Raw genomic sequence first — 24884 nt, forward strand, 5'->3', positions numbered from 1 at the left:
GACCCTGACCCTGACCCTAACCCTAACCCTAACCCTAACCCTAACCCTAACCCCTTAACCCTAACCCTAACCCTAACCCTAACCCTCTCTGGGGACCCTCTTGGGGACCCTTGGGGACCCAACCCTAACCCCTAACCCTAACCCTAACCCCTAACCCTAACCCCTAACCCTAACCCTGACGTCGGCGACGAGGGGGCGGGGGCCGTGGTGACGTCGACGACAGGGGGTGGGGCTGCGGTGACATCGACGACAGGGGGTGGGGCTGCGGTGACGTCGACGACAGGGGGTGGGGCTGCGGTGACGTCGACGACAGGGGGTGGGGCTGGTGGGCTAGCTGTCAATCAACCCTGGGGGGTGTGTCGCTGTCAATCAAAATCAGGGGATGTCTGTGTGCGCGCGCGCCAAAAAAATTTTGCTAATTAGCTCATTTGCATAATTAGTGACGTCATGTGCATAATTAGGGGTTAATTGGGGGGTAATTAGTACTCCAGATGGGAGTAGACTGTGGTGATGATTAATAATTATTGGTTGCTACTCCCATCTGGAGTACTAATTGGGGGGGCTATATAGTATATGGGATGTATATACACCCTATATACTATATATAGTATATAAATAAAAAGAATAAAAATAATAAGTCTGGTGCAGCAGTAGGGGTTTTCAGGCGGCCAGGGAGTAAATATTTTTATTTTAAATTTAAAGTTTTTTTTAATATTTATTCCCTGGCCGCCTGAAAAGCCCTACTGCTGCACCAGAGAGAAAGGAAAAGAGAGAAAAAGACAGAGAGAGAAAAAGACAAAGACAGAGAAACAGAAATAGAGACAGAGAGAAATAGAGACTAAGAGAAATAGAGACAGAGAGAAATAGAGACAGAGAGAAATAGAGACAGAGAGAAATAGACAAAGACAGAGAGAAATAGACAAAGACAGAGAGAAATAGACAGAGAGAGAAAAAGACAAAGACAGAGAAACAGAAATAGAGACAGAGAGAAATAGAGACTAAGAGAAATAGAGACTAAGAGAAATAGAGACAGAGAGAAATAGAGACAGAGAGAAATAGACAAAGACAGAGAGAAATAGACAAAGACAGAGAGAAATAGACAGAGAGAGAAAAAGACAAAGACAGAGAAACAGAAATAGAGACAGAGAGAAATAGAGACTAAGAGAAATAGAGACTAAGAGAAATAGAGACAGAGAGAAATAGAGACAGAGAGAAATAGAGACAGAGAGAAATAGACAAAGACAGAGAGAAATAGACAAAGACAGAGAGAAATAGACAGAGAGAGAAAAAGACAAAGACAGAGAGAAATAGACAAAGACAGAGAGAAATAGAGACAGAGAGAAATAGACAAAGACAGAGAAATAGAGACAGAGAAATAGAGACAGAGAGAAAATGACAGAGACAGAGAGAAATAGAGACAGAGAAAATGACAGAGACAGAGAGAAATAGAGACAGAGAAAAATAGACAAAGACAGAGAAATAGAGACAGAGAAAATGACAGAGACAGAGAGAAATAGAGACAGAGAGAAATAGACAAAGACAGAGAAATAGAGACACAGAAATAGAGACAGAGAAAAATAGACAAAGACAGAGAAATAGAGACAGAGAGAAAATGACAGAGACAGAGAGAAATAGAGACAGAGAGAAATAGAGACAGAGAGAGAAATAGAGACAGAGAGAGAAATAGAGACAGAGAGAGAAATAGAGACAGAGAGAAATAGACAAAGACAGAGAGAAATAGACAAAGACAGAGAGAAATAGACAAAGACAGAGAGAAATAGAGACAGAGAGAAATAGAGACAGAGAGAAATAGACAAAGACAGAGAAATAGACAAAGACAGAGAAATAGAGACAGAGAAATAGAGACAGAGAAATAGAGACAGAGAAATAGAGACAGAGAAATAGAGACAGAGACAGAGAAATAGAGACAGAGAGAAATAGAGACAGAGAGAAATAGACAAAGACAGAGAAATAGAGACAGAGAAATAGAGACAGAGAAATAGAGACAAAGACAGAGAAATAGAGACAAAGACAGAGAAATAGAGACAGAGAGAAAATGACAGAGACAGAGAGAAATAGAGACAGAGAGAAATAGACAAAGACAGAGAAATAGAGACAGAGAAAAATAGACAAAGACAGAGAAATAGAGACAGAGAAAATGACAGAGACAGAGAGAAATAGACAAAGACAGAGAAATAGACAAAGACAGAGAAATAGACAAAGACAGAGAAATAGACAAAGACAGAGAAATAGAGACAGAGAGAAAATGACAGAGACAGAGAGAAATAGACAAAGAGAGAAATACAGACAGACAAAAAGACAAAGACAGAGAGAAATAGAGATGGAGAGAAAATGACAGAAACAGAGAGAAATAGAGAAAGAGAAAAACACAAAGAGAGAAATTGTCTATTTCTCTCTGTCTTTGTCTAAGACAGAAAAAGACAAAGACAGAGAGAAATAGAGAAATAGACAAAGACAGAGAAATAGAAAGAAACAGAGAAAAACACAGAGAAACAGACAAAGAGAGAGAAATAGACAGAGCCAGAGAGAAATAGACAGAGAGAAATAGAAAGGAAGTGAAATAGAGAGTGAAATAGACACAAAGACATACAGAGAAACAGGGTTAGAGAAAAAATAGAAATCAAAAGAGAAAAACAGAGAAACAGCATGAGAGAGAAAGAGTGAAACAGAGTGAAAGCAAAAGACAGACTGAAACAGACTGAAAGCAAAACAGACAGAAAAAGAGAGTTAAAGAGAAAGAGAAACAGAAAAACATCTAGAAATAGAATAACAGAGAAAAATTAAGAGTTAAGAGAGAAAGAAGCAGAATTAGACAGAAAAGGAAATAGCATGAAGGTGTAGAGAGGAAAATAGACTTACCTTGAGGTAGGAAATAGAATAAATGACTCTGACACCAAATAAACACAGGAGCCAAATGGGGGAGAGGGGGGCACGGGGTATCTTTATTGGGGGGGCAGGGGGGCATCTTTATTAGGGTATATTCAGCTTTTATTGCATGAATGGGTTTCTTTACACTTTAGTAAACATACAGAAACAACAGATACAAATGCAAATACAGATACAGTCCATAGGCACACCTATAAAATTACAATTTACATACAGAGCAATACATTGAAATACAGCAGCAAATGCCAATACAGAACAATACAAGTCAATACAAGCCAAATGACTATTAACACAATAGAACCATTTTTCAAAATCTGAAACACTCATTATATCTTGTTTTATTGTTACAGGAAACCCAAAACAAAAGCAGCACACATAAAACATAACAATCGTCCACCGCACACACCTCCTTCAGCATGCGCACCGTGCACCCTCTCTCGCCTCTCAATCCCCTACCGTCAGCACACACTCGCAACGCTCCTCGGGAACGTGGTTCCCGGGAGCCCTGAAAAAATCAGCCTGCCTGACGAAAACCCCGGTCCCTAGGCCGTCGGCACCCAAACTTTGGCGATGAACGTCGCCTCGCAGACCGGCCGGGACCGAGGAAAAAAAAAACCCAGCCGGGGGGAAAAAAAAAAAAACCCCCCCGGCTGGGGATTTTTTATTCTAAGTTTAAAATGTGTTGAAAAACCTGGAAGGCAAAAGTCACACACACAAGGTTAGAACCAGTCAACATGCACACAAACCCACCCTCTCTCACCTCTCAATCCCCTACCATCAGCACACACTCGCACCGCTCCTCGGGAACGTGGTTCCCGGGAGCCCTGAAAAAATCAGCCTGCCTGACGAAAACCCCGGTCCCTAGGCCGTCGGCGCCCAAACTTTGGCGATGAACGTCGCCTCGCAGACCGGCCGGGACCGAGGAAAAAAAAACCCAGCCAGGGGGAAAAAAAAAAAAAAACCCCCGGCTGGGGATTTTTTATTCTAAATTTAAAATGTGTTGAAAAACCTGGAAGGCAAAAGTCACACACACAAGGTTAGAACCAGTCAGCACACACACTCGCACAGGCAAACCCAAGCAGACAGACAAGTCTCAGACATACACAGTCACTCTTCAGCTTACCCAGTAGATTCCAAGAGACTCCGTAGCATCAGCAACCACAGAGAGACTAATCCTGCCCGGAGACCTGCAAGACAACGACAGGTGGTCAACAAGTGGTTACCTGACAGCTAGGCATCATCCCCCCTCAGGGCCCATACCTTCTCTACCCAAAACTCCACAGAAAAAAGATGAACTGCAAAGCCCTACAACTCTTCTACCTAACTGTGACTGTGCCAGGGCAGGGCAGCTCAAGCATAAGTCATACAGTAGGATACAGCAACATCATGACTTAGAGTGCAATACAAACACAGTCACTTTCAATACAATACAAGCACAGTGACTTTGAGTGCAATACAAGCACAGTGACTTAGAGTGCAATACAAACAGTCACTTGCAACGCAAACAGAGTCACTGGCAGTGCAATGCAAACAGAGTCACTTGCAATACAAACAGAGTCACTGGCAATACAATACAATACAGAGTCACTGGCAATACAATACAATACAGAGTCACTTGCAATACAATACAATACAGAGTCACTTGCAATACAATACAATACAGAGTCACTTGCAATACAATACAATACAGAGTCACTTGCAATACAATACAAACACAGTCACTTGCAATACAATACAAACACAGTCACTTGCAATACAATACAAACACAGTCACTTGCAATACAATACAAACACAGTCACTTGCAATACAATACAAACACAGTCACTTGCAATACAATACAGAGTCACTGGCAATACAATACAAACAGAGTCACTTGCAATACAATACAAACAGAGTCACTTGCAATACAAACAGAGTCACTGGCAGTGCAATACAAACAGAGTCACATGCAATACAATACAAACACAGTCACTTGCAATACAATACAAACACAGTCACATGCAAGACAATACAGAGTCACTGGCAATGCAAGACAATACAGAGTCACTGGCAATGCAATACAATACAGAGTCACTGGCAATGCAATACAATACAGAGTCACTGGCAATGCAATACAATACAGAGTCACTGGCAATACAAACAGAGTCACTGGCAGTGCAATACAAACAGAGTCACAGGCAATACAATACAAACAGAGTCACAGGCAATACAATACAAACAGAGTCACTGGCAATACAATACAAACAGAGTCACTGGCAATACAATACAGAGTCACTGGCAATGCAATACAATACAGAGTCACTGGCAATGCAATACAATACAGAGTCACTGGCAATGCAATACAAACATAGTCACTGGCAATACAAAACAAACATAGTCACTTGCAATACAAAACAAACATAGTCACTTCCAAGACAAACATAGTCAGTTCCAAGTCAATACAAACAAAACTGCTCACTAGACTAAGTGCCTAAGCTGTTAAGAGGACGCTCCAGAAGCTCGGGAAGCCGAGTGAAGAAAGCGATGACTGCCGGGTGACCGTGGCGATGCCTCCGGATGAAAGGCAACCTCGTCGGGTGAACACGTCCGCTACGCCGCCGAGACTCAAAGACTGCTGACGACGCAAAACACGCTAGAATGCTGAACTGCCCTGCCTGGCAAATGCTCCGGCGAGACCGAGTGGAAACCCTCTCCCATTACTTCAGAGGGACCCAACCCACTAGGGCCCTCTCTTCTAAGCTAATGTGAAATTGCCTCCCACTTCCAAAGTTTTTTCCCCTGCACCCAAACACAAACCCCAACACTTATCTTTTGGAAGACGAGCGGACAAAATCCATCCTCCGAGGACTTCGGCGCTGCCGTATCCAAACTTAGGCTCTGCACCTCCTCTCAATACCTAAGACAACAAAGTACAAACTGTGAAAATTGTGTGACAGGAAACTAATCCCCAGGCTTTCCAAGCACCTCTGCCCCAACTCACCTCAGATACTGATTTGGCTCCACAGTCTACCCAGAGGGTACCTGCAAAAGGAAAAGGTACACATTTAGCATGCTGCTACACACCCCATGCCTATGGATCACCCCTAATGCCTAAAAGCCAACTTACCCGCTTGCCCCTAATCCTTGGCATGTGTAGGACAGTAGCAGCACCTGCAAAGACACAAAGAAAACAGCAGGCTGAGTCACTGAGAAAACACAATCACCACAATCTAACAGAACTCAGTAATACATAAAGCTCAAGCTGATACCCACCAAGTCACTGGCATCCAGGACCAGGAAATCTTGCAAGTGGACCACCTAAAATGAAAGTAAATTAAACAGTGGATGTTAGAGTTACACCAGAAATTGAGACCTGAGCAATGACAGCAGCTTCCATCCACCAGTTAATGCTCACCTAGGCAGCTGATCCTGGACTGCCAAGCTCCCGCTTTACCTCCTAAAAATAAAAACAAAAAACAAGGCTGTAGCAGAGTCACAATGTACATCCCCCTGGCAAAACCAAACTGGGACTGACTTAAACTCACACCCACCTGGCCGCTGCCAGCCTGAGCCACGACAACCTCACAAGCAGACCACCTGAAATAAAACAAAAATCAACAGTGGATGGTTAGACTTGAGCCAGAAATGGAGAGCGGAGCAACAACAACAGCTGCTGTCCACCAGTGAATGCTCACCTGGCGCGCTTCTCCTGGACTGCCAATATCCTGCATAAGCTCCTAAAAACAAAGACAAAGGTCAGGGCTGTATCAGAGCCACCATTTACACCTCCCCTGCAAAGACCGACAGGGACTGACCTTCTCGGGGGAACCGATGAATCCCACAGGGGCTGCTCTGCCACAGGGTTAATCCATCTGCATCTGAAAGAAAGTTAGGACAAGAGTCAAAGGGCTGCAGGATAACTTGACAGCTCCAGACATCTTGGGTCAATCTACAGATCCCACCTAGAAGCCAATGCACCCTGCATTTCAAATTTGTCCTATTACCCCTACACCCAGCTGTGCTGCAGGGCAGAGCAGCTCCGGGCCAAATACACACCCACACCCGTGACACAAGACGCAACAAACAAAGGGACGCGACAGGGAAAGAAAACTCTCGATGAGAGGAATGACCCTGAGGACCGAGAGAACTCGGGAGCAGATGACCGAGGTAAGCTGAAAGGAGAGCTGACCGGGCTCAGAGAAACCTGCAGGAAAAAAGATGCTAAGGGGATGAATTATCCCAAGAACCGCAAAGATGGACGCTCGAGAATGCTCCGGTCACACTCTGCTACCTAGCTTTGCATTCTTACAAGTCCTAATCCACCGGAATGGATGCTGGTGGTGCTCGGCTGTCAGTACAGCTCAGAACAAGACCTGGAAAGACATTGGACTGGATGCTTCTGAAGAGAGATACGATGCCCATGCCTGCCCGAGCTCCCGAGTCGATGGTCCGAGGGCATTGCCACCTGGCCGAGGAACTGAGAGTCCTAAGAGGCTAAGAGGGATGCCAGGGTTTTTGGTAGGCCCCTTGAAGGGCTAAGGCAAAAGACATGAAACAAAGAGTGCGCAACAAACGAGGGACACGACAAGCACCGGGACTGCTCTGCCCTGCACACCTCAGTGGTGAGATCAAAAGGGAGAGTTTCCCTGTAGGAAGCCTAAGGGGCCGCTTCCTGGACAACCCCAGCTCCAAACCCAACTGAAAAACCACTCCCGGTTGAAAGCCGACCCGGCCCCCCACTTTCGTCCCCTCCGTGGCTCGGAGCCCTCCACTTATCTCTCAGACATCTGAAGATGCAGAGTCCAGGCAGGTGAAAAGGAAGGCTGGCTCTCCCTCAGGGAAATTCCTGGTAACACCAGGCTGCTCTCTCTTAGTCAGCTGCAATAAAGAAAAGCAAACATCACTGTGTGATCTTAGCAGCACAGCGCCCAAACCCCAACAATTCTGCTACTCACCATCTCTTGAGAACACCCAGGCCCTCAAGCCCGCTGCCTCGGCCGTGCTTGGAGAGTCATGCCATCGTCCTGGGGTAGGTCTGGATTAAGAACACACAAGGGATTTGACAGTGCTGAAACTTGACAGGACCCTCTCTCCTCCCTGCCTCCCCAACTCCTCAGCTGTTATCAAAGCCTACCTGGAAAGCAGCTTCAAACAGAGAAATTGAGGCTTGATCACACAGTCCTGTAATGCTTCTGAAGGGCTCACAAAAAAAGGTGCCCAAGTTCATGATCTCATGGCAGAGGGTACTTCAGCAGAAGAAGAGTGGACCACCTAAAACACAATAATAGAAGCTTAGAGGTGCACCAGAAATTGAGACCTGAGCGATTACAGCCACTTCCATCCACCAGTCAATGCTCACCTAGGCAGCTGGTCCTGGACTGCCAAGATCCCGCTTTACCTCCTAAAAATAAAAACAAAAAACAAGGCTGTAACATACTCACAATGTACACCTCCCCAGCAAAACCAAACTGGGACTGACTTAAACTCACACCCACCTGGCCGCTGCCAGCCTGAGCCACGACAACCTAACAAGCAGACCACCTGAAATAAAACAAAAATCAACAGTGGATGGTTAGACTTGAGCCAGAAATTCAGACGGGAGCAATAACAACTGCTTCGGTCCACCGGTCAATGCTCACCTGGCGCGCTTCACCTGGACTGGCAATATCCTGCATAAGCTCCTAAAAACAAAGACAAAGGTCAGGGCTGTATCAGAGCCACCATTTACACCTCCCCTGCAAAGACCGACAGGGACTGACCTTCTCGGGGGAACCGATGAATCCCACAGGGGCTGCTCTGCCACAGGGTTAATCCATCTGCATCTGAAAGAAAGTTAGGACAAGAGTCAAAGGGCTGCAGGATAACTTGACAGCTCCACACATCTTGGGTCAATCTACAGATCCCACCTAGAAGCCAATGCACCCTGCATTTCAAATTTGTCCTATTACCCCTACACCCAGCTGTGCTGCAGGGCAGAGCAGCTCCGGGCCAAATACACACCCACACCCGTGACACAAGACGCAACAAACAAAGGGACTCGACAGGGAAAGAAAACTCTCGATGAGAGGAATGACCCTGAGGACCGAGAGAACTCGGGAGCAGATGACCGAGGTAAGCTGAAAGGAGAGCTGACCGGGCTCAGAGAAACCTGCAGGAAAAAAGATGCTAAGGGGATGACTTATCCCAAGAACCGCAAAGATGGACGCTCGAGAATGCTCCGGTCACACTCTGCTACCGAGCTTTGCATTCTTACAAGTCCTAATCCACCGGAATGGATGCTGGTGGTGCTCGGCTGTCAGTACAGCTCAGAACAAGACCTGGAAAGACATTAGACTGGATGCTTCTGAAGAGAGATACGATGCCCATGCCTGCCCGAGCTCCCGAGTCGATGGTCCGAGGGCATCGGCACCTGGCCGAGGAACTGAGAGTCCTAAGAGGCTAAGAGGGATGCCAGGGTTTTTGGTAGGCCCCTTGAAGGACTAAGGCAAAAGACATGAAACAAAGAGTGCGCAACAAACGAGGGACACGACAAGCACCGGGACTGCTCTGCCCTGCACACCTCGCCATGGAGATCAAAAGGGAGACTTTCCCTGTAGGAAGCCTAAGGGGCCGCTTCCTGGACAACCCCAGCTCCAAACCCAACTCAAAAACCACTCCCGGTTGAAAGCCGACCCGGCCCCCCGCTTTCGTCCCCTCCGTGGCTCGGAGCCCTCCACTTATCTCTCAGACATCTGGAGATGCAGAATCCTGGCAGGTGAAAAGGAAGGCCGCCTCTCCCTCAGGGAAATTCCTGGTAACACCAGGCTGCTCTCTCTTAGTCAGCTGCAATAAAGAAAAGCAAACATCACTGTGTGATCTTAGCAGCACAGCATCGCCCAAACCCCAACAATTCTGCTACTCACCATCTCTTGAGAACGCCCAGGCCCTCAAGCCCGCTGCCTCGGCCGTGCTTGGAGAGTCATGCCATCGTCCTGGGGTAGGCCGGGATTAAGAACACACAGGGGATTTGACAGTGCTGAAACTTGATAGGACCCTCTCTCCTACCTGCCTCCCCAACTCCTCAGCTGTTATCAAAGCCTACCTGGAAAGCAGCTTCAAACAGAGAAATTGAGGCTTGATCACACAGTCCTGTAATGCTTCTGAAGGGCTCACAAAAAAAGGTGCCCAAGTTCATGATCTCATGGCAGAGGGTACTTCAGCAGAAGAAGAGTGGACCACCTAAAACACAATAATAGAAGCTTAGAGGTGCACCAGAAATTGAGACCTGAGCGATTACAGCCACTTCCATCCACCAGTCAATGCTCACCTAGGCAGCTGGTCCTGGACTGCCAAGATCCCGCTTTACCTCCTAAAAATAAAAACAAAAAACAAGGCTGTAACATACTCACAATGTACACCCCCCCGGCAAAACCAAACTGGGACTGACTTAAACTCACACCCACCTGGCCGCTGCCAGCCTGAGCCACGACAACCTCACAAGCAGACCACCTGAAATAAAACAAAAATCAACAGTGGATGGTTAGACTTGAGGCAGAAATGGAGAGCGGAGCAACAACAACAGCTGCTGTCCACCAGTGAATGCTCACCTGGCCCGCTTCTCCTGGACTGCCAATATCCTGCATAAGCTCCTAAAAACAAAGACAAAGGTCAGGGCTGTATCAGAGCCACCATTTACACCTCCCCTGCAAAGACCGACAGGGACTGACCTTCTCGGGGGAACCGATGAATCCCACAGGGGCTGCTCTGCCACAGGGTTAATCCATCTGCATCTGAAAGAAAGTTAGGACAAGAGTCAAAGGGCTGCAGGATAACTTGACAGCTCCACACATCTTGGGTCAATCTACAGATCCCACCTAGAAGCCAATGCACCCTGCATTTCAAATTTGTCCTATTACCCCTACACCCAGCTGTGCTGCAGGGCAGAGCAACTCCGTGCCAAATACACACCCACACCCGTGACACAAGACGCAACAAACAAAGGGACGCGACAGGGAAAGAAAACTCTCGATGAGAGGAATGACCCTGAGGACCGAGAGAACTCGGGAGCAAATGACCGAGGTAAGCTGAAAGGAGAGCTGACCGGGCTCAGAGAAACCTGCAGGAAAAAAGATGCTAAGGGGATGACTTATCCCAAGAACCGCAAAGATGAACACTCGAGAATGCTCCGGTCACACTCTGCTATCTACCTTTGCATTCTTACAAGTCCTAATCCACCGGAATGGATGCTGGTGGTGCTCGGCTGTCAGTACAGCTCAGAACAAGACCTAGAAAGACATTAGACTGGATGCTTCTGAAGAGAGATACGATGCCCATGCCTGCCCGAGCTCCCGAGTCGATGGTCCGAGGGCATTGGCACCTGGCCGAGGAACTGAGAGTCCAGAGAGGCTAAGAGGGATACCAGGGTTTTTGGTAGGCCCCTTGAAGGGCTAAGGCAAAAGACATGAAACAAAGAGTGCGCAACAAACGAGGGACACGACAAGCACCGGGACTGCTCTGCCCTGCACACCTCACCATGGAGATCAAAAGGGAGACTTTCCCTGTAGGAAGCCTAAGGGGCCGCTTCTTGGATGGCCCCGTCTCCAAACCCCCGCCCGGTGGAAAGCCAACCCGGCCCCCCGCTTTCATCCCCTCCGTGGCTCGGAGCCCTCCACTTATCTCTCAGACATCTGGAGATGCAGAATCCTGGCAGGTGAAAAGGAAGGCCGCCTCTGCCTCAGGGAAATTCCTGCTAACACCAGGTTGCTCTCTCTTAGTCAGCTGCAATAAAGAAAAGCAAACATCACTGTGTGGTCTTAGCACCGCATCGCCCAAAACCCAACAATTCTGCTACCCCCCGCCTCTTGAGAACGCCCGGGTGCTCGGGCCCGCTGCCTCGGCCGTGCTTGGAGGGTGATGGCATCGTCAGGGGGTAGGTCTGGATTAAGAGCAGACAAGGGATTTGACATTGCTGATACTTGAGAGGACCCTCGCTCCTCCTCTCCTCCGTGCCTCCCCGACTCCTCGGCCGTTATCAAAGACTACCTGGAAAACAGCTTCAAATGGAGAAATCGAGGCTTGATCACACAGTCCTGTAATGCTTCTGAAGGGCTCCAAAGAGAGGGACCCGGTCCATCACCTCATTGGAGAAGGAACTTCAGCATAATGACAGCAGACTGCCTAAAACAGACAAAAATACAACCTTGGAGTTGCACCAGATATTGAGACCTGAGTGATAACAGCTGCTTCCATCCACCGGACAATGCTCACCTGGGCCGCTTCACCTGGACTGCGAATATCCCTCTTTACCTCCTAAAAAAAAAGACAAAAAACAACACTGTAACACAGTCATCATTTACACTGCCCCGGCAAAGGCAAACTGGGACTGACTTAAGCACACACCCTCTTGGCTGCTGGTATCCACGACCGGGACATTTCACAAGCGGGCCACCTAAAATAAGAAAACAAACAGCAGATATTAGATTTTCACCAGAAACTGAGACCTGAGCAACAGCAACCGGTTCTGTCCGCAGATCAATGCTCACCTTGCACGCTTCACCTTCACCGTCAACATCCTGCTTTACCTCCTAAAAATAGAGACAAAGAAACAGGCAGTAACAAGGGCACCAATTACACTGCCCCTGCAAAGACAAACTGCAACTGACGTAAGCTGACACCTACCTGGCCGCTGGAATCCACAAACAGGACATCTCAAAACCAGACCACCTGAAAAAAAAAAAAAACCCAACAGTGGATGGTTAGAGTTGCACCAGAAATTGACACCGGAGCAATAACAACTGCTTCTGTTCGCCGGTCCATGCTCACCTTGCCCGCTTCTTCTGGACTGCCAATATCCTGCATTAGCTCCTAAAAACAAAGACAAAGGTCAGGGCTGTAACAGAGCCACCATTTACACCTCCCCTGCAAAGACCGACTCGGACTGACCTTCTCGGGAGAACCGACTCCACCGATAGGGGCTGCTCTGCCACAGGTTTAATCAGTCTGCATCTGAAAGAAAGTTAGGACAAAAGTCAAAGGGCTGCAGGATAACTTGACAGCTCCACACATCTTGGTCAGTCTACAGATCCCACCTAGAAGCCAAAGCACCCTGCACTTCAAATTTGTCCTATTACCCCTACACCCAGCTGTGCTACAGGGCAGGGCAGAGCAGCGCTGGGCCAAATACACACCCACACCCGTGACACAAGACGCAACAAACGAGGAGACACGACAGGGAAAGAAAAACTCTCAAAGAGAGGAATGACCCTGAGGACCGAGAGAACTCGGGAGCAGATGACCGAGGTAAGCTGAAAGGAGAGCTGACCGGGCTCAGAGAAACCTGCAGGAAAAAAGATGCTAATGGGATGACTTATCCCAAGAACCTCAAAGATGGACGCTTGAGAATGCTCCGGTCAGAATCCTCTCCCTAGCTTTGCATCCTTACAAGTCCTAATCCACCGGAATGGATCGTGGTGGTGCTTGGCTGTCAGTACAGCTCAGAACAAGACCTGAAAAGACAGTAAACTGGATGCTTCTGAAAATAAATACGATTCCCATGCTGGCCTGAGCTCCCGAGTCGATGGTTTGATGGTATCGGCGCCTGGCCGAGGAACTGAGGGACCGGAGATGCTAAAAATGATGCCGGGGTTTTGATGGCCCCTTGAAAAGCCAGAGAAAATGACATGAAATACAAGACACTCAAAAGACACAGAGTGCACAACAGACAACTGACAGGACATGCACCGGGACTGGACTGCCCTGCACCACAGCATTGGGATCAAAATTAATGCTTCCCCTTGACAGCTAACGGGATCGCTGAGTGGGGCTGGACGACGCTGCGCGCCGGACCGCACTATGCGGACGGGGACCGTTCTGCCTTGGGTGCCCCGTAGTTGCTATTGAAGTATAGCCGTTCCCTTCGGCTGTCCTAAGTGGCCCCTTAAGGGACACCCCTGTCCCCTCTGGTAGCTGTTAAACCGGACCCATAAATTTCTGACACCCCTGTCATCCTATCTCGAGGCCGTGGCCCCTGACTTATCTTTGAGATGACCGGTAAGGTGAATCCACGTTGGACTGGAAATAAGTCTGGCTCAGAAGGCCCTCCAATCGCCGATTAGCCTCTTAGCTATGAAAAAGAAAAATGAAAATCGATGCACGAATTTAGCGGCGCGTGCGCCGAATCCCGAGGGGGCGGCCGCTCGCCCTCGCCTAAGCGTGCCTGGGTCCTCGAGTCTATGGCTTCGTCCCGCATCTAAGCCTAGGGCTGTTACAATGTCCGGTACCTGAGTTAGCAGGGGGCAAAACTGTAGGGCAGGTCTGTGAGCAAAACTTAGGTGCTCACATTTACGTATCTTAGGTGCTCTTCTGTGCTATAAGACGCATAAATGCAGCTGCTATTACTTGCAAAAAAGCCTTGGGGGAGGCCCTCAAATGCAGGTCGTTCCTCATTTTGCTGCCTTCAAAACCTGCTAACTCTCAACCGGGTACCCTGAACGTAGTCCTCGCCTTACCGATCGGAAGCCTGGATCTCGGTCGTTGCCTCTGACGTGTACAGTGGCCCTTTTAAGGTGACAAATCTTCTGAAAGAATCTGGAAGATCGTGCTGGATGTGACCTATAACTTCAGGAGTACTGCTCCTCCTAAAAGAAAATGAGAACAAACCCAGAAATTACAAAAGCGCCTTTCCTCCCCTGAATGTGCAAACAAAACCCCTGAACTTAAATACTCCCTGTATTTGATAGCATCTTCTTTGTAGTGTCCTCAAAGCTCCTGTTATTTGTAGGTGCCCAAAAACACCTAACAAAAATAAGCTAATAGAGCCTCTTCGCTGAAATGAGAGGAGAGCTCTTACCCTGGCTGATTCCCAGGAGGGAATGAAGCCCCTTGGCAAAAGCTGGGGTTAATATACCCCTGATTGGGCCCGCCCCTCGTTCCCAGAATGCCCGGGAAAAGGGAGGAGGCAACTCCCACGGGGTATAAAAGCTCTCGAAGGAGCTGCAGCTGTTTGGCTCCTCTGACTCAAATGCAAGGTAAGTACAGGGCTCGATAGAGAAAAAAACTCCTTGGGGTAATAATGCTATTTTTCTGTTTTGGCTGTAATGACTTCAGGCTAGAGGGCAAAGATAAAACTTAGTGTTTTAGTAACATAGCAGGATAGTAATTTGGGTAATTTGCTGTTGACGGGGGTAATTATTCCTGGGTGACTGCAATTAGTATTCCACAAGTGACTAAGTAGGATGACAAAGAACAGTAAGATTATGAATGGTGTAAGGCTCATTAGCACCTCTAAGTAAGGATATCAATGTATTAATTACAAAGGAGAAAAAGAATAAACTCCCAGGTGGTGTTAAGCTTATATATACGCCTGGATTGCTCCCGTCTGAGATAGGTGTTACCGGGGTACCCGTTCGAGTGCAACTGAAGTACAATTTTAAATCCTTAAAATGCTGAAAAAGGCACGGGTTCCTTCAATTTAAAATTAGCATATGGGCAGTTACCTCTGCTTAAACTGTGACATGGAAAATAAATGGCTTGTGCCCCTTAACTTAATCTCCTAAAATTTTTGGAAAAGAGGAGTTTCCTTCAGTTTAAGTCTCTCCAAGGAGGAGAAAAAAGGGGAGTGTTCCCTAAAATTCAAGCCCTTAAAAAGCAGAGACAGCTAGGCCCCTCTGAACTAGCACCTCCCCACAGGGGTGTGCCCAGGAAACCCTCTGAAGACAGGGGGCATTGTGGGATGAGGTCGAGAAAGGTCCCGCAGATTGTTCGTTCCCCTGCGTGACCCTTCGTCTGCCTGTGAAACACTGGGGTGCTAGGCTTCCGTTCTGGGGAAGAGAACTGTTCTTCTTGTGGCCGGTGGCCGAGATGGAAGTTCTATCCCCAGAATTCCCTATGTCCTAAGTTTGTAATTATTTAGGAAATTTTTCCCAGACTGTAAGCAATTACCAGAAATATTTACTTAGGAATCCTTACTGAATTGTGTTTCTGTTGAGGTCTTCTACGTGTCCCTTAAGGAGCCAGGGGGGTTGCCAGGTGACTTATGTCTAATCCTGACCGGCCCGGAGCAAACCGGAGTCCTGCTGCCGGTGGCTGGTCCACCCTAAATTACAGTAACATATGAATGTAATTTATAAAAATTCCCTTTGCCTACTAAACAAATTTTCCAGGATGATCCAGGGAAGAGATCTGCTCCATCCTTAGTTTGGCAAATGCCAGTTCTCAGATCCATCTAGGCAGAAAACTACTACAAGTATTTGCTTGGTTTTTACTACATCTAGCTGTATGATGAAAATAGATTAATGGTCATTAGGTAAAACCTTTTCAGAGGGCAAAATATTTCACACAGATCCCATTTTGACAGTATGGCAGTTTTGGGGATTAGGAATCCCATCCATAGAAGACATCAAAGAAATGATACTTTGCAAATTGATATTTAGAAACTGTCTTAGAGATGCTATAACTTAACATTCTAACATTATGAAATAGAATGGTTTTGGCATGTTGAAACTGGGTGATTCTGGTATTCCAGAACCCATCCCGTATTTTGCAATGGAGACTTTGAAACGTACATGTTTAATACTTTGAAACCTGGTGAACACCTATATGAAATCCAGGCAGAGTAATGTTTTGGAATCTAGATGGAGAAAGATGAGGGTTGTAGCAATGTTGCAAGCAGATTGACGGACATCTTATAAAAACGACATGTAACTGCTTTCAAATTAGGGGAGTTACTTTTTTCAATCTAGGGCAGGCAGGATTTTTAGGGTCAGAGGAGAAGTCTCCCTCCAAAAATTAGCAATAGAAGAATATTTCACCCAAACCCAATAAACCGAAACTAGGATGCAGGGAGGGTACATACTACCAACGGACTATAAAAACAGACATCAGGACCCTAAGGGGGTGACTTAACTCTCCCACAAAAGGAACATCCAGTCAAGTCTAAGGCATTCTACATGGAACTAGACTTCTGGAAAATAGAATTCTGAATGCATCAGCATTGTCCCAAGACCCATGCTACTAGAAGCAGAATCCCAGACTGGCCGTGGAATGCCAATCACCTCCTTAAAAGTGAAATCAGGAATGTGATAGGGTGAGTCCAGCTTGCCACAGAAAAGGGCCACCGATCTTGAACAGAGCGTTATGCCCAGGAGTTGACTTATGCCATCTACAATTCTAAACATAGCTGCACTTCTCCCAGAGCCAAGCTGCCAGAAGCTGGAACCCTAACTGTCCTTCAAGTGCCAAATGTCTCCTACAACCGAACATTACGAACTTCGAGGAGTGAGTTTATGTTCCATCAGAAGAGAACCACCGTTCCTGCACAGAACTCTCAGCCACGGAGTGGGCTGCTAAATGATAAAATTAAGTTCAGCACAGGACATCTGCCAGATCCAAGCTCCCAGAAGCTGGAACCCTTACTGTCCTAGGAGTGCCAAATCTATCCTATGAACTGACATCAGGAGCCTGATGGGGAGAGTTTAGGTTCCCACGAATGACAGCCACCTTTCCTTCAGAGAGCTCTGTGTCCGGGAGTGGGCTTCTGCCACTTAGAATTCTGAACACCACACTTACTCCCAGATCCACGCTGTCAGTAGATGGAACCGTGGCTCCCATTAGACGATCAAATGGCTCCTTAAAACTGAAAATCTGAACCAGGAGAGTGTGCTTAGTATCCCCAGAAAAGGGGACAACGTTCCTGCACAGAGCTCTGAGCGAAGGAGTGGGCTTCTGCAACTTGAAAGTCGGAACACTGCTGCACTTCTCCCATGGCCAAGCTGCTAGAATTGGGAGCCCCAACTGTCCTTCAAGTGCCAAATGTCTCCTACCACCTGACATGAGGAACCTGGTGCGGGCAGTTTAGCTTCCCACCGAACAGAGCCACCGCTGCTGCACAGAACTCCCTGCCCCGGAGTGGGCTTCTGCCTGCTAAAAATAAGTTCAGCACGAAACTTCTGCCAGATCCAAGCTGCCAGAAACTGGAACCCTTACTGTCCTTGGAGTGTCAAATGTCTCCTACAACCTGACATTAGGAACTTAGGGAGTGAATTCAGCTTCCCCCAAAAGAGATCCACTGTTCCTGCAAATAGCTCTGTTCCCCGGAGTGGGCTTCTGCCACTTGAAAGTCAGAACACTGCTGCACTTCTCCCATGGCCAAGCTGCTAGAATCTGGAGCCCCAACTGTCCTTCGAGTGCGAAATGTCTCCTACCACCTGACATGAGGAACCTGGTGCGGGCAGTTTAGCTTCCCACCGAACAGAGCCACAGCTGCTGAACAGAACTCCTAGCCCCAGAGTGGGCTTCTGCCTACTAAAAATAAGTTCAGCACAGGATATCTGCCAGATCCAACCTGCCAGATGCTGGAACCCTAACTGTCCTTGGAGGGCCAAATGTCTCCAACAACCTGACATCAGGAACCTGATGGGGTGAGTCCAGATTCCCACACAAAAGGGGTGACACTTCCTGCACAGAACTCTCTGCCCCAGAGTGGGCTGCGAACTGATAAAATTAAGTTCAGCACAGGACATCTGCCAGATCCAAGCTCCCAGATGCTGGAACACTTACTGTCCTTGGACGGCCAAATCTATCCTATACACTGAAATCAGGAGCCTCATCGGGGGAGTTTAGTTTCTCACAGAAAAGACCCAACGTTGCTGCACAGAACTCTCTGCCCTGGAGTGGGCTTCTGCCTGCTAAAAATAAGTTCAGCATAGGATATCTGCCAGATCCAAGCTGCCAGAAGGTGAAACGCTTACTGTCCTTGGAGTGCCAAATGTCTCCTACAACCTGACATTAGGAACTTCGGGGGGTGAGTTTAGTTTCCCACAGAAGAGAGCCACTGTTCCTGCACAGCGCTCTGTGCCCGGGCGTGGGCTTCTGCCACTTAGAATTCTGAAAAGTGTACTTACTCCCACAACCAAGCCGCCATGAAGCTGAAACCCTGGCTGCCCTTAGACTGCCAAACACCTCCTGCAAATTGACATCAGGAACTTGGAGGGGTGAGTTTAGCTTCCCACAGAAGAGATCCACTGTTCCTGCACAGAGCACTGTGCCCGGGAGTGGGCTTCTGCCACTTTCAATTCGGAACACTGCTGCATTTCTCCCACAGCCAATCTCCCAGAAGCTGGAACCCTTACTATCCTGCGACTGCCAAATGTCTCGTACAACCTGACATCAGGAACCTGATGGGCTCAGTTTAGACTCCACAGAAAAGGGGCGACAGTTCCTGCACAGAGCCCTCTGCCCCGGAGTGGGCTTCTGCCTCCTAAAAATAAGTTCAGCACGAAACTTCTGCCAGATCCAAGCTGCCAGAAACTGGAACCCTTACTGTCCTTGGAGTGCCAAATGTCTCCTACAACCTGACATTAGGAACTTAGGGAGTGAATTCAGCTTCCCCCAAAAGAGATCCACTGTTCCAACAAATAGCTCTGTTCCCCGGAGTGGGCTTCTGCCACTTGAAAGTCAGAACACTGCTGCACTTCTCCCATGGCCAAGCTGCTAGAATCTGGAGCCCCAACTGTCCTTCAAATGCGAAATGTCTCCTCCCACATGACATGAGGAACCTGGTGTGGGCAGTTTAGCTTCCCACCGAACAGAGCCACAGCTGCTGAACAGAACTCCCTGCCCCGGAGTGGGCTTCTGCCTGCTAAAAATAAGTTAAGCACAGGATATCTGCCAGATCCAAGCTGCCAGATGCTGGAACCCTAACTGTCCTTGGAGGGCTAAATGTCTCCTACAACCTGAAATGAAGGACTTGGAGGGGTGAGTTTAGTTTCCCACAGAAGAGAGCCACTGTTTCTGCACAGAACTCTCGGCCCCGAAGTGGGGTTCTGCCTGCTAAACATAAATTCAGCACAGGATATCTGCCAGATCCAAGCTTTCAGAAGTTGGAACTCTAACTGTCCTTCGAGGGCCAAATGTCTCCTACAACCTGACATTAGGAACGTAGAGGGGTGAGTTTAGCTTCCTAAAGAAGAGAGCCACCGTTCCTGCACAGAACTCTCTGCCCTGCAGTGGGCTGCAAACTGATAAAATTAAGTTCAGCACAGGACATCTGCCAGATCCAAGCTGCCAGAAGCTGAAACGCTTACTGCCCATGGAGTGCCAAATCTATCCTATGAACTGAAATCAGGACCCTGATGGGGAGAGTTTAGCTTCCCACGAATGACAGCCACCTTTCCTTCAGAGAGCTCTGTGCCCCGGACTAGGGTTCTGCCTCTTAAAATTCTGAACACCACACTTCCTCCCAGATGCACGCTGTCAGTACCTGGAAGCCTGGCTCCCCTTAGACTGCCAAATGGCTCCATAAAACAGACAATCTGAACCAGGGGGGTGTGTTTAGTTTCCCCAGAAAAGGGGACACCGTTCCTGCACAGAGCTCTGAGCCCAGCAGTAGGCTTCTGCCACTTAAAATTCTGGACACTGCTGCACTTCTCCCATGGCCAAGCTGCCAGAATCTGGAGCCCTAACTGTCCTTCGAGTGCGAAGTGCCTCCTACCACCTGACATGAGGAACCTGGTGCGGGCAGTTTAGCTTCCCACCGAACAGAGCCACCGCTGCTGCACAGAACTCCCTACCCCGGAGTGGGCTTCTGCCTGCTAAAAGTAAGTTAAGCACGAAACTTCTGCCAGATCCAAGCATCCAGAAGCTGGAACCCTGACTGTCCTTGGAGTGCCAAATGTCTCCTACAGCCTGACATCAGGAACCTGCTGGGGTGAGTTTAGTTTCCCACAGAAAAGACCCACCGTTCCTGCACAGAGCTCTGTGCCCCGGAGTGGGCTTCTGCCACTTAGAATTCTGAACACTTCTGCACTTCTCCCAGAGCCAAGCTCCCAGAAGCTGGAAACCTAACTGTCCTTGGAGTGCCAAATGTCTCCTACAACCTGACATTAGGAACCTCATGCGGTGAGTCCAGATTCCCACAGAAAAGGAGCAACGCTTCCTGCACAGAGCCCTCTGACCCAGAGAGGGCGACTGCCTGCTAAAAATAAATTCAGCACAGGATATCTGCCAGATCCAACCTCCCAGAAGCTGGAACCCTAACTGTCCTTGGAGTGCCCAATGTCTCCTACAACCTGACATTAGGAACTTAGTCGGTGAGTATAGCTTTCCACAGAAGAGAGCCACTGTTCCTGCACAGAGCTCTGTGCCGGGGAGTGGGCTTCTGCCACTTAGAATTCTGAACAGTGTACTTCCTCCCACAACCAAGCTGCCATGAAGCTGAAACCCTAGCTGCCCTTAGACTACCAAACACCCCCTGCAAACTGACATCAGGAACTTAGAGGGGTGAGTTTAGCTTTCCACAGAAAAGACCCACGGTTCCTGCACAGAGCTCTGTGCCCGGGAGTGGGCTTCTGCCACTTAGAATTCTGAACACTGCTGCACTTCTCCCATATCCAAGCTGCCATGAAGCTGGAACCCTAACTGTCCTTGGAGTGCCCAATGTCTCCTACAACCTGACATTAGGAACTTCGGGGGGTGAGTATAGCTTCCCACAGAAGAGAGCCACTGTTCCTGCACAGAGCTCTGTGCCCGGGAGTGGGCTTCTGCCACTTAGAATTCTGAACAGTGTACTTCCTCCCACAACCAAGCTGCCATGAAGCTGAAACCCTAGCTGCCCTTAGACTACCAAACACCCCCTGCAAACTGACATCAGGAACTTAGAGGGGTGAGTTTAGCTTTCCACAGAAAAGACCCACGGTTCCTGCACAGAGCTCTGTGCCCGGGAGTGGGCTTCTGCCACTTAGAATTCTGAACACTGCTGCACTTCTCCCATATCCAAGCTGCCATGAAGCTGGAACCGTAACTGTCCTTGGAGTGCCCAATGTCTCCTACAACCTGACATTAGGAACTTCGGGGGGTGAGTATAGCTTCCCACAGAAGAGAGCCACTGTTCCTGCACAGAGCTCTCTGCTTCGGAGTGGGCTTCTGCCACTTAGAATTCTGAACAGTGCACATTACTCCCAGAACCAAACTGTCAGAAGCTGGAACCCTAACTGTCCTGCGAGTGCCAAATGTCTCCTACAGCCTGACATCAGGAACTTCAGGGGGTGAGTTTAGCTTCCCACAGAAGAGAGCCACTGTTCCTGCACAGAGCTCTGTGCCCGGGAATGGGCTTCTGCCACTTAGAATTCTGAACACTGCTGCACTTCTCCCATATCCAAGCTCCCAGAAGCTGGAACCCTAACTGTCCTTGGAGTGTCAAATGTCTCCTACAACCTGACATTAGGAACCTGATGCGGTGAGTCCAGATCCCACAGAAAAGGGGCGACGCTTCCTGCACAGAGCCCTCTGACCCAGAGAGGGCTACTGCCTGCTGAAAAAAAATTCAGCACAGGATATCTGTCAGATCCAAGCTCACAGAAACTGGAACCCTTACTATCCTGCGAGTGCCAAATCTATCCTATAAACTGACATCAGGAGCCTGATGGGGGGAGTTTAGGTTCCCAAGAAAGACAGCCACCGTTCCTGCACAGAGCTCTGTGCCCGGGACTGGGCTTCTGCCACTTAGAATTCTGAACAGTGTACTTACTCCCACAACCAAGCTGCCATGAAGCTGAAACCCTAGCTGCCCTTCGACTGCCAAACACCCCCTGCAAACTGACATCAGGAACTTGGAGGGGTGAGTTTAGCTTTCCACAGAAAAGACCCACCGTTCCACTCGGCCACGGAGTGGGCTGCTAACTGATAAAAATAAGTTCAGCACAGGACTTCTGCCAGATCCAAGCATCCAGAAGCTGGAACCCTTACTGTCCATGGAGTGCCAAATGTCTCCTACAGCCTGATATCAGGAACCTGCTGGGGTGAGTTTAGTTTCCCACAGAAAAGACCCACCGTTCCTGCACAGAGCTCTGCGCCCGGGAGTGGGCTTCTGCCACTTAGAATTCTGAACACTGCTGCACTTCTCCCATATCCAAGCTCGCAGAAGCTGGAACCCTAACTGTCCTGCGAGTGCCAAATGTCTCCGACGACCTGACATTAGGAACTTCGGGGGGTGAGTTTCGCTTCCCACAGAAGAGACCCACAGTTCCTGCACAGAAATCTCGGCCACGGAGTAGGCTTCTGCCACTTAGAATTCTGAACAGTGCACATTACTCCCAGAACCAAGCTGTCAGAAGCTGGAACCCTAACTGTCCTTGGAGTGCTTAATGTCTCCTACAACCTGACATTAGGAACTTCGGGGGGTGAGTTTAGCTTCCCACAGAAGAGAGCCACTGTTCCTGCACAGAGCTCTGTGCCCGGGAGTGGGCTTCTGCCACTTAGAATTCTGAAGACTGCCGCACTTCTCCCATATCCAAGCTCCCAGAAGCTGGAACCCTAACTGTCCTGCGACTGCCAAATGTCTCCTACGACCTGACATTAGGAACTTCGGGGGGTGAGTATAGCTTCCCACAGAAGAGAGCCACTGTTCCTGCACAGAGCTCTGTGCCCCGGAGTGGGCTTCTGCCACTTAGAATTCTGAACAGTGTACTTACTCCCACAACCAAGCTGCCATGAAGCTGAAACGCTAGCTGCCCTTAGACTGCCAAACATCCCCTGCAAACTGACATCAGGAACTTGGAGGGGTGAGTTTAGGTTTCCACAGAAAAGACCCACCGTTCCTGCACAGAACTCTCGGCCACGGAGTGGGCTGCTAACTGATAAAAATAAGTTCAGCACAGGACTTTCGCCAGATCCAAGCATCCAGAAGCTGGAACCCTTACTGTCCTTGGAGTGCCAAATGTCTCCTACAGCCTGACATCAGGAACCTGCTGGGGTGAGTTTAGTTTCCCACAGAAAAGACCCACCGTTCCTGCACAGAGCTCTGTGCCCCGGAGTGGGCTTCTGCCACTTAGAATTCTGAACACTGCTGCACTTCTCCCATATCCAAGCTACCATGAAGCTGGAACCCTAACTGTCCTTGGAGTGCCAAATGTCTCCTACAACCTGACATTAGGAACCTCATGCGGTGAGTCCAGATTCCCACAGAAAAGGAGCAACGCTTCCTGCACAGAGCCCTCTGACCCAGAGAGGGCGACTGCCTGCTAAAAATAAATTCAGCACAGGATATCTGCCAGATCCAACCTCCCAGAAGCTGGAACCCTAACTGTCCTTGGAGTGCCCAATGTCTCCTACAACCTGACATTAGGAACTTAGTCGGTGAGTATAGCTTTCCACAGAAGAGAGCCACTGTTCCTGCACAGAGCTCTGTGCCCGGGAGTGGGCTTCTGCCACTTAGAATTCTGAACAGTGTACTTACTCCCACAACCAAGCTGCCATGAAGCTGAAACCCTAGCTGCCCTTAGACTGCCAAACACCCCCTGCAAACTGACATCAGGAACTTGGAGGGGTGAGTTTAGCTTTCCACAGAAAAGACCCACCGTTCCTGCACAGAACTCTCGGCCACGGAGTGGGCTGCTAACTGATAAAAATAAGTTCAGCACAGGACTTCTGCCAGATCCAAGCATCCAGGAGCTGGAACCCTTACTGTCCTTGGAGTGCCAAATGTCTCCTACAGCCTGACATCAGGAACCTGCTGGGGTGAGTTTAGTTTCCCACAGAAAAGACCCACCGTTCCTGCACAGAGCTCTGTGCCCCGGAGTGGGCTTCTGCCACTTAGAATTCTGAACACTGCTGCACTTCTCCCATATCCAAGCTACCATGAAGCTGGAACCCTAACTGTCCTTGGAGTGCCAAATGTCTCCTACAACCTGACATTAGGAACCTCATGCGGTGAGTCCAGATTCCCACAGAAAAGGAGCAACGCTTCCTGCACAGAGCCCTCTGACCCAGAGAGGGCGACTGCCTGCTAAAAATAAATTCAGCACAGGATATCTGCCAGATCCAACCTCCCAGAAGCTGGAACCCTAACTGTCCTTGGAGTGCCCAATGTCTCCTACAACCTGACATTAGGAACTTAGTCGGTGAGTATAGCTTTCCACAGAAGAGAGCCACTGTTCCTGCACAGAGCTCTGTGCCCGGGACTGGGCTTCTGCCACTTAGAATTCTGAACAGTGTACTTACTCCCACAACCAAGCTGCCATGAAGC

At 48.6% G+C, this 24884-nt stretch overlaps 4 long non-coding RNA genes across 4 annotated transcripts; all 4 read right to left on the reverse strand.

The window, feature by feature from the left end:
• Positions 1 to 4682: 4682 nt before the first annotated feature.
• LOC136305135 (uncharacterized) lies at positions 4683 to 6436 on the reverse strand. Its single transcript, XR_010725060.1, has 5 exons — positions 6303 to 6436; positions 6161 to 6205; positions 6015 to 6058; positions 5889 to 5929; positions 4683 to 5804 (listed from the first exon to the last, which is right to left on the reverse strand). It is a non-coding gene; the product is annotated as an uncharacterized lncRNA (long non-coding RNA).
• Positions 6435 to 7274, reverse strand: LOC136305136 (uncharacterized). The gene is made up of 3 exons (XR_010725061.1): positions 6703 to 7274; positions 6583 to 6624; positions 6435 to 6484 (listed from the first exon to the last, which is right to left on the reverse strand). It is a non-coding gene; the product is annotated as an uncharacterized lncRNA (long non-coding RNA).
• A 275-nt stretch (positions 7275 to 7549) lies between these two features.
• LOC136305138 (uncharacterized) lies at positions 7550 to 8901 on the reverse strand. The gene is made up of 7 exons (XR_010725064.1): positions 8647 to 8901; positions 8527 to 8568; positions 8383 to 8428; positions 8247 to 8288; positions 8022 to 8158; positions 7843 to 7922; positions 7550 to 7765 (listed from the first exon to the last, which is right to left on the reverse strand). It is a non-coding gene; the product is annotated as an uncharacterized lncRNA (long non-coding RNA).
• Positions 8902 to 10005: 1104 nt separating this feature from the next.
• Positions 10006 to 10378, reverse strand: LOC136305132 (uncharacterized). Its single transcript, XR_010725057.1, has 3 exons — positions 10330 to 10378; positions 10194 to 10235; positions 10006 to 10105 (listed from the first exon to the last, which is right to left on the reverse strand). It is a non-coding gene; the product is annotated as an uncharacterized lncRNA (long non-coding RNA).
• Positions 10379 to 24884: the final 14506 nt, after the last annotated feature.

Source organism: Chamaea fasciata, unplaced genomic scaffold (assembly GCF_029207755.1).
Source record: "Chamaea fasciata isolate MVZ Bird 193981 ecotype frontalis unplaced genomic scaffold, bChaFas1.0.hap1 SCAF_293, whole genome shotgun sequence".
Lineage (NCBI taxonomy): Eukaryota > Metazoa > Chordata > Aves > Passeriformes > Sylviidae > Chamaea > Chamaea fasciata.